Genomic DNA, 14,066 nt, shown 5'->3' on the forward strand with positions numbered 1-14,066 from the left:
TAGCCCCCTTTACTGATCAAATGCCACCGATTCTATTATACCGAACCCATGGCTCTTGCACCAGAAAAATGTAGGAGCAGTCCTGTAGTTTTGTCAGCCTCGCTGCCAGCAAATAGGAGGAGGCTTTGGCATGCTGCATCTTTATGTTTTTCGACATAAACTTAGTCTAATATGTAATGGGATACTTTTAGGATCGTATGCCGCGGTCCACGTGCGACAGGGTTTCTCCCACACCGTACCGCCAGAGACTCGATCCCATCGTGTTTGATTTATCTGAGAAAAGCCGCACTTGGAGGTACTGCAGTTCTCTTGTCCTTATGCATGAAAGGTCTCATCTCATCACGCAGAGCATTTGTCTGTTTTCCAATTAACATCTTCACTGGTTTGCGATGTTCGGTTTGCATAGATTCATGTTCTGCCAGAACTCAAAGCGGAGATTATCTGCTGAAGCTACTTTAAGGCAACCTCGTCAGTGCACTCTAAATGGAGAACCCCATCGCGAAAACCTTGATTACCAAATTTTGGCTTCGTTTCAGGCTCCAGCATTTTTTTCCACAGGCATTCCCGGAGGATGGTAAATTGTTTCTCTGACATTTTGCCATCCTTGGAGGAAACTCCTACGGTAGCAGTCAGAACTGAGGCTGCAGCTGTCCGTATTCCTATGGAAAGGACCGACTTCACTGATTTGATCACCTCCCGCCCACCGGTCGTAACCCCTACGGGACGTGCGGATGTAGGCCTTGGTGCGGAGTACAATAAACCGTTGGCCACTACAGATGTGTTGGTCTTACGCTTCTTGCGCGAGTCTGGTGTGGGTTTCATCGAAGTTATTAGTTTATCTCCGCATTGAAACGAAGATTCCGCTTCCTTGCGTCTGATTTCTCTGGACATTACTACACCTAATAGTAAAGCCAGGCCCATGCCCTCATTCCCAAGGTGCTTCATCTTCCTTCGCAATGTCTTCTTCTGCCGCCGGCTTGGGGCCTTTCCAGGTTCTTGCTGTCCGGGCCTCTTGGGTCCATTTCCTTATACTGGCGTTAAACCAGTAGTATCCACGTCGCCAGCTTCCTTTTCTCCCGCTCTTCCCGGTAAGAATGAAAGAGAAGGTTCTGACAGGCAGGATTCAGCCTGTAGTCCCCCCTACTTCCGTTTGCAGGGTAGATTTGAGCTGTAGTATCGTACCAGCCGTAGTCGGATTTCCAGTTTCTCCCAAGTTGATTGTTACCGTACTTTCCTTTCTGACTAGCTTCATCGTATACACTAAATGCAAGCTTTTCATTGAGTCGGAAAGCACGCCTTCTACAGATTTATCCGTAGGGGGCATGAATGTGGTAAGGCCTCCAAAATCCGCTCCTCGATCGCGGCATGATTGCTCATGCTTGCGGGTAGTTTCAAAGTCTGTGACTTCTTATCACTTGGAGAGTTTAAATCCCTTCTTTCCATATCCATGTTTGAACATCCTTAGTGTAGTAGTAAGCTACTTCAAACTCCTCCACCACGACAAGATGGTGTCCGAGGGGGAGTGATAGATAGATGCTTGCCCATGGGCAAAACTTTTGCTTCAGCAGATGGTGTTGATTGCAGTTCGAGTTTAGTAGCGTTGACAGAAGGGGCTGCTTCGGCTCGTGCGTTAAGGACTGAGTCCCACTCAGATTGGTTCCCACTTAAGTAAGTGGAGAATCTGAATCTAGATTCAGAGTCTCCAACGATGAACTCAGGATTGCCCCTTCACTCTTAGTCGGATCGTAAAGATCGAAATATAATTTTAGTTTTTTGGTTAACTGCCATTTCCTTACTTCTACCGGCAAAGTAAGCCAATCTCGGCGGAGCCCCTTTCTGTCGAGACAAGGTTAGTTAAAGTTGATTGCCGACTGGTACCTAGGATTTTTATTGGCAAACTGTAGATGGGGGGGGGGGCCGGTTGCTTTGCGCCCCGTACTTCTCGAGTTCACAAACCTGTTGATGTTTCTAGGCTTCTCTGCTCAACAACGTTTATGGTATGCCTCTGCTTATTTTTGTATATTTTGAAATTGGTGTATTGCCCGGTATATAAAATTTTCCGACTCTGTTCCTTGGTGACAGTCATCATTGAACCAGTTGTTCCGACTTTCTTTGCCACTGGAGCTAGTTTTGAGAAGGGCATTTGCCCATGCTTCATCTTCAGGACAACTGATAGTTCAGTGTATTCCTTATCAAATTGTCAGGGGAGTTTCGAGATTGTATTGTTATTGAAACCCGGGGTGCTATGCCATCGAGGTAGTGATCGTATATTTTGAGACCCTTATATATTCCGACATTTATCGACGCTGAAAGGCGTTTGATCGACTGGGTTGAAAGTGGTGTCGTCTGGAGAAACTTACGTTGCTTGTGAATCACTTTCCGGGCAAACCAGTTACTTCCGTTGTCATTGGTAATTTAATTCGATGCGCAAATTGTTTGTCCATTTTCTTTGCTGAGGTTATCGTTTTGTGTTCAGTCAAGTCCAAGTTTCCTTTCGTAGCTTCCTAACAGGTAATTGATCCGTGTACCTGGGGGATCATTTGTCACAGTTTGTCCTTTTTTAGGCACAGTAGGCTCACCCTTTATCCTTCTCCATATGCAACTTTTCGAAAGATGACCACCTGAAGGTGAAGATAGGGTTTGAGAACAGAACTGTTGGTGTTGGTTCAGCAGGCGTGTCACATGGTTCATGGTGCCAATCCTGGGGACCTATATTGCCCTTTGACAGTCACCCAATTTTCAATGTTATTCCCAAAGTTACTAATTGCCTTTGTTAGGATTTCTGACCATAAAATTACTTTTTATCTGTACAAAATACTTATCAGTTTTTCATTTATTTTTCAGATAACAGCTACGAATCTACATAAATTCCAATACATTCTTCGAGTTGGTCGCTGCACCCTGCTCAACGTCTGCCCACTACTTGGCTATCTAATTAAAAGCGAAACATCCAATCTTCAACTATTCATTGTTGTGAACGTTGTTGCGACTAATAAGCCCTATACTATCGTCAGGGCAATTGTGCAGCGCGCTAATTAACATTATATCAAAACTGCTATCATATTGAAACCCGAGTGAAGGGAGCTCTTATCGTTGAAAAGCTTCTCCCAACGACGCCGGGCGTGTTCCATGTAAAGAAGCCTATTTTTAACCCATTCCCCCAACAACTGGCGAGCTTCAGCACTGAGAGTGCAACCAGAGCGCAGGCTGATTTCCCGATTTGGGCCAGCTAAAATTGAAGGGCTCTCTGTAATGGTGGAAAGCCTCCTGGGCGTAATAAAAGAGAACATACTGCACACCAGCTCATTCCGAAGCTTTTCATAAAGAAGTCTTGAATTTTCTTATTAGTGAATTTCGTTCCGATTCGGTTGGTCAGCGAATTACTTGGGAGAATCAGATTAATTTGATTATTGGAACTAGTGTGAGAGTAATAAGTGAAATTTTTGAGCCTAAAGAAGGAAGATAAGACCAGACGTTTTGCTGATTCATTCAGTAAACACAGAGGAGGAAAATTCAGTGAAAAAAGTTGTGACAGAATCGTGAAAAAGCAACAACCCCTAAAGGAAAAGAGGGAAAAGCCGCTACGTAAGCTTTCGGCTTTCTCTAAATTTGTGTGAGTAGTGGTCGGAAAAACTGCGACGTTTCCAAACGTCGAAGCAGAAAGACATTCATTTGGGAAAATATAGGAAAAGTGTTTAAGAGAGGCTACCAATGTTTACATACAAGGTTCCTACTGATTCGAGTGATACACTGAGTGCATAGGCTTTGCGCTCGATTCTGTGCAGCGTATCTTAAATAAACGTCCGGGTTCCAAGGATTCGTCAGTCGGATTTGTGCGGCGCCTATGAACTAATAATATAATTTTTGGACCCCGAAGCTCAAGGCTTGTCAGTGATTAGATAGATAGTGCCAGTGCCACTGCGAACAGTTTCGTCACAAATCCAATTATTCAGATACGATTCTGCTCCCTTAGATACATATGCAGATACTGAACTAATCGATTTGCTGGCTTTTTAAGGTAAACACAGTCGAACCTGATTCACCTCACATGTTAAACTATCGTCTCGTATCGACGCATTTCTTGAAGCAACCATAGTTTATCTGAATATCTCGGTGGCTGTGAAGACAATTCACGTTTAAATTTCGAGGAAAATTTGGAATAAATTTAAAGAAAGTGTTGTATGTAAAAGCGTAAAATTGCTTGAGTTCAACCGCTCCAAGGAGCGAAATAATATTAAAATATTATAAAAAAAAAAAAATCTAAATAGTATAAAAGATATTATTGAGAAGACAAGGAACCCAGAGTCAGTAAGACGACGAAGTATTTGGATAAAAGCGCGATTGGAAGCGATAACGAAATTATTTCCGGAATTTTAGAAAAAATATTAAAAATTCGGAAAATAATTATATTTGTCAACGACGAAAGCAGAATTATTACCTACAATGTGCAGAGATCGCGATATGTTGTACACGTAAAGAAAAAATTCTTCATACTAGAATCAATTGATTCAGTAAATGTAGTTGATATAACGTAAACCACTCTCTGCTTTAAAGATAAGATTAAAACTCCACGAAAAACTTCTAAAAACCGACCTAGAAAATTTTGACAAACCATAGCCCGGAATAACTTTCAGATACAACCGTATTGATAACCAATAAAAACCGAATAATTTTGGATAAAATCAAATCCCTTAAAAAGCATCTGACAAAAATTAAAAGGAAAATCGTTGTTCAATTATCTTTTCCTTTCGTTTGACTTTTGTTTTATTTCTTTACAATTTGAAAATCGCTCACCAAACATCCCTCATTCGAGAGAAAATCGACTGCGTGTCTCTGGTTTTTGCACGCTGAAAATAGGAAACGTGGTATTCCACTGAGAGCAACGGCGAATCTCCAGGACTACAATCGCCCAAGTCAACTGAGAATACTTTCACTGGACGACCCAGCTTCGCTATTGTCCAAATCGGGTTAATAAGGCTCCGGAACGTCAAACTTGAATCCAGAAGCAACATCCTTAAATCGGGACCTAACTTTCGGTAGCGCCTATCTTCAGTACGTGTGTTTTGCACCCTTTAAAGTGTATATCGCTTGTATGTGCGTGTGTGTGGTATTTAAATCGGTGTAGTTTTCCTAATATTGCGAAGTTTTTGAGATTTAATATCGATATCTTGATTAAGTAAACGAGTTTTAAATAAGACGTAAATTTATAAATTCTAACAAGAAAGAGAAAACAGCAAGGATAGCGATCTAGATCGCTTATTTCATCTGAGGAATTTGGTCAACGTTTTATCCGCAAAAATAGAAGTCCTCGCAAGGAACCTTTGGAAGTCGGTTAAGGCTTGTGTTGTAAGTATTAATTAATTTCTCTATTAAATGATTTAAATTCCGTATTTCATAAAAAAATGACGAAAAAACCAAGAGAAGGAATCAGAAAGCAGTGTTGAGGTCCCCGGGGTGAAACCCTCAGAGATAAGCCGTAAAAAACCCAATTTTTCCAGAGAAAATTCTATCTGTGGGAGCTTACTAATTATACTCTAATAATCATTAAGACACTGCACTACGTCTTGAAAAACTATTGTGTCCTTTTGATGGGTACTATAAGCCAATCATAACTGTAGTATATCAGTCGATCCTATATCTGACAAAAATTTTAGGATACCTCCTACTGTTAAGATTATCTAACCATCTTTCACCATATCATCATCATCTTTCATAAGTACCGGATATTATCCCAAAATATACATGCAGGTTTCCTGACCACAGAATCTGTGAAAAATCTTCCAAGGACACATACTTTTATTTTGAGATAGAAAGGTGTAATGACAAAAATGGGATTGTCAATGGCCTAAAGATCATCCTAAATGGCCGAAATTAGCCAAGAGGGGAGAGCTGTTCCAAAATCATCAAAAGTTGGCGAAATTGACAATGAAGGTCCGCCAGCAAATATTGACGCTCCATCGAAGCGCTCGGTCGACACGTGTTTGTCAGGGTCGGAAATGTGTGGGGGGGGGCCTTTCAGTATTTCGATCCCTCATGTGTCAGTTTACAAAAATTTACGTGTCGTCTGTGATGCGTGGGTTCGCATCGGATCCTAAAACATAAACATACCTGGATATTCGCCCGACCTGTCGAAATACGGATCCACCGTGTGCATGGGGCAGTAAAATTCTGGATCCAAATGCCACGATCGAAAAGGAAGATCCACAATGCATCAAATTTTCAATCGGTATTTCCCCTGCCTCAGATGTATTATGAGGCGCGGCCTTCGGGATTCCCTCCCACGCTTGGCATTCTCAGGCCATTCTATTTTAAAAAGGATCGGATGTAGAACTTCTGATACAAAAAGTTCACCATTATACATGGTCGGTTGACACACAGCATAAATCAGGTATATCAATTATGAAAAACAAAAAAACCTTTGATAAAAATTTGGAAGGAGGAGGGACGGATGTCTTTAGTCTGAATGGCTGTACACCACCGAAGTGTCTCAGGGGGTACGTGAGGAAAGTGCAGGAACTTTGCAGTCTTGCAGATTACCTGGCATTACCTGGATTACCTGGCAGCTTGGGATAAAATGCACCACCAAAAATTAGAAGAAGAAGAAATTTGAGGTCCGGTACGGATAACCGGCGGGAGTTATCTGAGGGTGACTGGGTCGGGCTCCCGCAATGGACAGCTCGGCGTGGAAACCGCTAGTCGTGGGGCGGTTCGACGTCAAGGTCCCACCACGGCCAGGAGCATTGCTCTACCTGCTGTATCTGTTTCGCCACAATCTGTAGCGACCACTTCAGCTGGTTCGTGTTGGCAGCGGATGAAGTGGACTGAGGAAATGAACCTCATCCGCTCCTATTGCGAAATAATGGCGGGGGCGGGTAAAACATCTTACCGCCCCCTGTTGCACCAGAGATTCGTCGAGCGTTTCCTGCGATTCGCGTACGTGACTGTGCAGTCCCGCTTTATAACTCGCAGCGACACAATTCCGGCCATCATCGGGCAGCGTGTTCGACTTGAGCTCATTGCGGCAACTGGAGACCAATAGTCGATATGGGCAGAGACGGCGGCATCAACAACACCACGCCACACTGCAGGCAACAGTTTCAGTACTCGCCGAAGCACTCTTCTCTATCGTCCAGCTGAGGTTTGGGACGAATGCTAAAGAGCGTGTATAGAATTCACGGAGATAGATCCTTTGCATAGACCAGGTATTCCTAGGTTCTATGCATCTTCAGCAACTCCGAGAATTCTATATCAAATTAATGATGAGATTGCTTCTCGCTGGTCTGCTGATATGTCACTGGTGCAACTACAATCCCTTGTGTATTATGGTGCAGTTGCGGCTGTCAGATTGCACGGTCTGGAGATTCACTTTCGCGTTATTGGTTTGAGTGACCGAAGAGATCCACCATGGAAAATTCGTCTGGAACGTCGGCGGGATCCACTAAGCCAGAACATTACTAGACTGATTCAGATCAGCACTGGCAATGCCAGCAGAGGGGTGAGAAATAAAATGCAGAGGGTTTACCGGAACTTCCATCCCCAGTGAGACACCCGTAGTTGAAATTCTGGACACAGTAAAGCAGAAACTTTCTGTCGTATGCAGTCGGTTACGATGGTATGGCGAAAGTCACTTCAAACGCGTTCAGAATGCAAAGTACGCGATGACCCCCGGAGTTTTTTTCAGATCTCTCAACAAATCCCAACAGAATGTCCAGACAGTACAGTTTTCTGTAACGGAAGCGAAAAAATACTGGGGTAGACTTTGGGCCAGCATGATGAACATGATGATTGGATCACCGCCGAAGGTACCCGCCATGCCAATACGTTTGGCATGAATTTTGCGGATGTAACCGAAGAGGAAGTTCTACTAGCCATAAACAGTTTGAAGAACTGGAGGTGCCCTGATCTGGATCGGGTGCATATATAAATCAGGTCACTATTCGGCCAGCGGAATTGCCACCCTTCCTCACTATGGGAATTACCTACCTTTTCCGAAGGAGGGACACGGTACAGGACCCGGCGAATACAAGACCGATTACTTGTTTACCAATCCTCTATAAATTCATAACGTCCATTATTAGTAGAAGGGTTAATGTTTACCTTGAGACCAACAACATTCTGTCCGAGGAGCAGAAGGGTTACCGAGTCGGGTCAAGGGGTTGCAGAGGGCAACTCATTTTCGACTCGGTAGTTGTAAGACAAGTAACTAGAGGCCAAAGAAACCCCTTTAGTCCCTATATCGATTATATTAAGGCTTGTAATAGCGTCCCACATCGCCAGGTATGGTCCTAGATCTGTATCGCATTGATCCCAAGCTAATAAAGTTTTTATGGACAGTCATGGAAGGGTGGCATACCACCTTATCAGTGCATACATTTGAGGGTGCTAATACCTCGCACCTCATTCGTATACGGAGAGGCATCTTGAAGGCGAATTCGTTGACTCCCCTTTGGTTTTACATAGCACTGAACCTACTTTCAGGAGTACTGAATGATGCTAGAGGGCATGGTTTTACAATCAAATATGGCCTACATGCCAAGTGCGAGCTGACACACTCGATGTACTTAGATGACATCAAGTTGTTGCTGGTACTGACGACCACCATAGAATCAGCATCAGCATCCACATCGAAGCTATAACGGAGACAGATTACTACAAATACCTCGGAATTCTGCAAGGAACCCATTCTCGAGTTGGTGATCTGAAGGATGTTCTCTTGTCCGAATTTCTGCGACGTGTAAAGCTAGTATGCGGGGAAGATTAAAATAAGCGCATTGTATGTTTACTATCTCTTCACTCGCTTATGCATTTGAAGGCAAGCTTCGTCAAGCCACACAGAACTTTTTCGTCGTTGTCACCTTTCTTTCACCTACTTTGTGGCTTCGCTTTTTCGGCGGCGGATTCCTGTCTTCCGGTCTTGAATCATTTCCCTGAATCTGAGAAAGAAAGTCCGCTTCTCAAGTTTTGGCTTTCGGTGTTTTTGATCTCTCCACTAAAGATTACTATTTTTGGATTCAACATTAATCTTTGCAGTGGGGTAGGGCGCAATAATAAACTGCGTACCTCTCTCGGATTCGGCAACGCAGCGTTCAAGAAATATATTCGTCTCACACTCAAAACTCACAAAATTTTGGAACGCGGAAAGCCGTACATTGAAGAAGAATCAAAAACTTCCAAAGAACTTTATGTTTAGGATTTTAGTGTGTTTTATTCGAAAACTTATCGTATAAATGTCGACTCTGATCAAGTATTACGCAGAATCCCAAAAATTTCACAACCCTTTCTTCTGAAGAGCAAAAACGATCTCCTCTCCCATCTTCCGCTCATCAGCGGTCTTTCCGATTAGCCGGTCTTCGGCTTCGTTCATTTTTTATTCCACTGACACCGGCCTTGGATTTGAAATTCAAGTCGGCTCATCCTTTCTCTGGACCATTCCTTGCTATTCTTGATTTCTGAGTGTAAACATGTATTCAAGCCTCTTTACATGTGTCAATGTGTTTCACAAAATCCTCCACTTGTTGGATTTCATGCCGACAGGTCCCCAGCATGACCAGTTTTTGATGTTCCAATTTTTCGTGAAGCTAACATATTTGCTAATAATCGTTTTATCACTACGGGTGCTGACACGCATGGATGTTTTCATCTGTGAGACTTGACCTTGGCCGATGATCATGAGTTCTCGGCCGTTCTCAAATTGTCTAGCGTAAGTAAACACTTGATTCTGCGACAGTGTAACATCCTCAAACTGTGTCCTTACACGAGTTAAAATTTCTGAGTTTTTAACCCTTACGATAGTTAAAAACTTCATAATAATAGGCCGTACAATCGACGAAGGAACGGTATGTGCACTCATGGACCCAACTGAGACTCAATACAGCATAGCATATAACCAAGCTAGTTATACCAGCAGCCCAATTTATGTTGACAATTTCAATTCCTCCGAACCTGGCAACTTGGAGAATAGGATTTGGAGCTAGTGCACTGGTATAGACACGTGAATTTTGTAATATGACACGTGAGGGATCAAAGCGCTTAAAGGACTCTCCCCACATTTCCGAGTCCGGGGCCAGACAGTTAACCATACTTTCCAACTGAAATTTTTGAAAATATTGGGCAATACTTTTCTGCGAAAAGACTTGATTTGTATCTCGGTCGACTAGCTTTTTCACAAATGGAGCAACACTACAACAATCTGTTTAGGTGAACTTTTTCCCTCGCTGTGTCATGGCAGCTTTAAGTGCATGAAATATTCTCAGAATTTTGCAGAAAATTGAGGGCAATGAGGCGCTGAGAGCTTAGTTAAATAAGTTAAAAAAAGACATGGAAATTACATGGTTAACACCTAATCCTTTCAAGTTTTTTATAGTCATTGTCAATATTGTGGAAATTTGTTTATCCATTTTAATGCGTTTAATTAATATCAGGTCTACCAATAATGATTTTATTCAGGTTCATCACATGTGACGAAGCATCTCAAGAAGAAGAAGAAGCAGGGATCCCTCAAGTCAGGGAATTGCTTTCACCGACGAGAGGGGAGAGGGAAAAGGGAGTTGCTAGCTCAGGGAACCCCTTGGTATCCAGTCCCTCCACTGTTCCAGCTCAATATTCTGCGCGATAAGAAGAATCCGAACGTAATGCGCATCACGACTCCATCTGTCAGCGTTCCTCATTGGAAAACTCGCCTCCTTTTTCTCTAGCTTTCTCCCATTCACAATCGGGGTCGGCTAGAGGAGAGCCCCCCTGTGTCTGTTGACGAAAGTTATCCCACCTTTGTTAAGTGTCGTCGTCCGACATTTCATTGCAGAACACACAGGTGCTCTGAGGTGGCGGTGAGGAAGATGGGGCGACAACCCTATCGGCCAAACCAAAACCAAGTGGCCGAGGAGAACCTCCATAGTGGTGGCATCGGGAGACGCTGTACTCACTTTGGTTTGCCGGCCGTGATGCAGTAGGCGAATGCTCCAAAGGCCTAACCAGGGCGATCAGACTCGAGTCTGCACGGGGACTCATCTGAAGTGGCAAATTGATCACGAAACCTTACCAGGGGTATACTGGTACCATGGGAACCGGGAAAGCCCCTGGACTCACATACTTCGGGTGAACTCCTGTTGTATGTGAGGACAGCTCGGTTATTTGCGGTTGGCCCCCCTAGTGGGAGTTTCATGGTGGTTGTGGTTGTGCTCAAGCGAGAAGAGACCTTCGGGCCTCGACGTGATGTTGCGTATCAACACGGGTGCCGTACTCCATAGTCCGGTAGAGATTTAGGTAATTCTTGCATCCACCAGTATGAATGCTAAGCCATGCAGTTGGTATAGACTGGTACCGTTGTTGCTTGTCTCACGGGGCTCTGATTGTGGTCACAAAATCAATCCGTGTCTTAAGAGGACCGTAGGATTAAGTCTCACGACAGATACCTACGTTAAACACCGTGGATGTAACTGCAGAACACACAATCAGCAGGTAAAACTGAAAACCCCCATGCCCACTTAGGAAGTTCAACCACAGATTTAAACTGTCGTTGAGCCCCGCAGTTCATCTGCCTCTTGGCTCATTTTACCAAGAGATTTGGTACTCGGTAAGTCTGCGTTGACGTTCTTGATAGGCAACCACCTCTTTTAAATCTTCGCGATTGCAAATCCCTCTGCTTCCAGTGCAATTTTCCTAATCTAGACAGAAAAGGTTCCTCATATGTGGGGACTGTGAATAATATAGTTCTAATCATGTGGGGTGTCAAATGAAAGGTCTTGATTAGTATTTTCAAGGACTGGCTCAAGTCTTGACATTTGATGCAAAAGGGGGAGTGCTGGGGCTGGAAAGTGATCATTTGTTTCGCCGGTCTCTAAATTGATATATCTTCAAAAAAAACACCGTTTAGTAAAAGCTGTGGCCGCATGCGTCATATGCCCACAAAAAATACTGCCTTCGGCATCAGACTCGCGACAGCTTTGTTTTTGCTGGCCTAGTCCACTATCCCCCTCGAATCTTCATTGCTCTTCTAAATGTAAGCTTCTGCATGACTCTTTGCTGAGAGTACGAAGGGGTTATTTCTGTGATTTAATAATTTTTGACAATTAGTTTTTGAGCTAGTGGATAATCGTGTTATTTTTTTCTCCCTATACTCTTACAGCTGAGAAGTCAATTTTTTTAGACTCTGTCTGTCTGTCTGTCTGTCACATCCAATTTAATCTGAAACGGCTGGAGTTATTGTCACGAAATTTTGTGAGAAAGCATGGGCTGTCAGTCTCATTATATGCACTAAGTAGCATACCATACATGTAAAACAGGGAGTGCATTTTTCAATAGAATATGGTTTTATGAAGCATCAAATGAAAGCGCTCAAGTAGTACTTTTAAGGAATAAGTTTCCATTTAATTATCATCCAGGATAAGAAAAGGAAGACTAAAAATATAGGCACCATGAAGTATAACAGGTTTCGTTCTCAGAACGTGTTCAACCGAAAAATCTGAGAATGGTCGCAAAGATGCATCTAAATAATATCTAGACCTCCAAATACATCTCATCCCATAATACGGAAGCAGTAAAATATAAACTGGAAAAAATACACTATACTTTCAAAAGCTTAGGCTGTCTTCAACATTTTCTTTTTCTTCAGCCTTTGTCCCGTTCGCAAGCGAGGTCGGCTCGTCGTGATCGGTTTTCCCCATTTGGTTCTGTCAAATGCCTGATCTGGCTACAATTTTGAGGCTTTTAAATCCAAATCCAGCGTATCAAGCCAGCGTTGTTTCGGCCGGCCTTTTGTTTGCTTACCATCAACTTGTTGATGATGTTCAGACCAATCTTGGCAAGTGAATCCTCGTTAGCGCGAATTACGTGACCACACTAGCGAAAACGCCTCTCTTGCAGTTTTTCCACGATCGGTGCAAACCCATATCGATCGCGGATATTCTCATTTCAGACGTAATCAAAACGTGTCACGCCACCAGTGCAATGCAACAGCTTCGTCCCCATTACCGCAAGACGCCGTTCATTGTCCTTTATAGTCGGCCAACACTCAGAATTATAGAGAGCAGCAGACGAACGACATTGCAGTAAATTTTAGATTTGGGACGTGCGCTGATACGTCGATCACAAAGAACACCAGTTGTAGAATGTCATCCAGGTTGCGTTAATGCGTGAAGCAATTTCATAACGCTGTTCTCCATTGGCTTATAGCGTTGACCCGAGGTACTTACATTGCTTAGTTCTGGGCAGATCACGGCCGCTGACAGTGATCGTGCCTGTTTCATGGGGATCGGTCGTCAAAAATTCAGTTTTGTTTAGGTTCAATCCGAGACCGTGTTGCATGAGGCAATCATTCCATTTTTGGACAAGTTGCTCGAGATCATTTTTGCTATCAGATGCTAGGAAAACATCATCTGCATAGAGCAGTGTGTAGGGCGCTGGACGTTGGATATCCCGTGTGACGGTGTCCGAAATAAGAACAAAGAGGAGTGGTGAGGGGACGCTTCCTTGATGAACATCAACAGACACATGAAGCGGTTTTGATACACCCGCCATACTTCGAAATTTACTTTTCGGATCGTGGTAGAGCAATTGAACCCAGCTAAAGGAATAATCCGCAGTCCGTTATCATTTGTATTTTGATGTAAGTTATGGAAGCCAACGTATCGCCTGAATACGAGCTCCGTCTCTTACTTGGCTGTTAAAATCCCCAAGTATAAGTTTGATATCATATCTGGGACAGGCTTCGAGGGTTCGTACTACTGTTTCTTACAAGGTATCCTTCTCCGATTCTGTAGTCTCCTCTGTAGGGGCGTGAACATTAATGAGACCTATATTGCTAAATTTACCTCGGAAGCGCAGAGCGCATAGCCGGAAAGCAGCAGCTGAAGTAAAAAATGTGTTTCCCAAAAGATTGCACATCGGATTTGTGTATGAATAGCAGGATACAGAGCACGGACAGGAAGATCCTCAAAACCTTACAGTGGGGGATCTGGAACTCGACTAAAGCTATTCTGGAGCAACGGCTAGTATTCTTGGTGGATTTCCACCTTATATACACATAAATAAAATTTAAGTGGAACGATGTTATATGAAAATGAGGTAGA

General features: G+C 43.3%; 1 protein-coding gene across 2 annotated transcripts in view; it reads left to right on the forward strand.

Annotated features, from left to right (window-relative positions):
• LOC119661512 overlaps nt 1–14,066 on the forward strand; it is a 289,496-nt gene that overhangs the window by 165,421 nt on the left and 110,009 nt on the right. For both annotated transcript variants that reach the window (XM_038070884.1, XM_038070885.1), the window contains exon 2: nt 2,845–5,346. The gene's annotated coding sequence lies outside the window, so the exon portion shown is untranslated. The remainder of the gene's footprint in view (nt 1–2,844; nt 5,347–14,066) is intronic.

This window comes from Hermetia illucens, chromosome 1 (genome assembly GCF_905115235.1).
Source record: "Hermetia illucens chromosome 1, iHerIll2.2.curated.20191125, whole genome shotgun sequence".
Classification (NCBI taxonomy): Eukaryota; Metazoa; Arthropoda; class Insecta; order Diptera; family Stratiomyidae; genus Hermetia; species Hermetia illucens.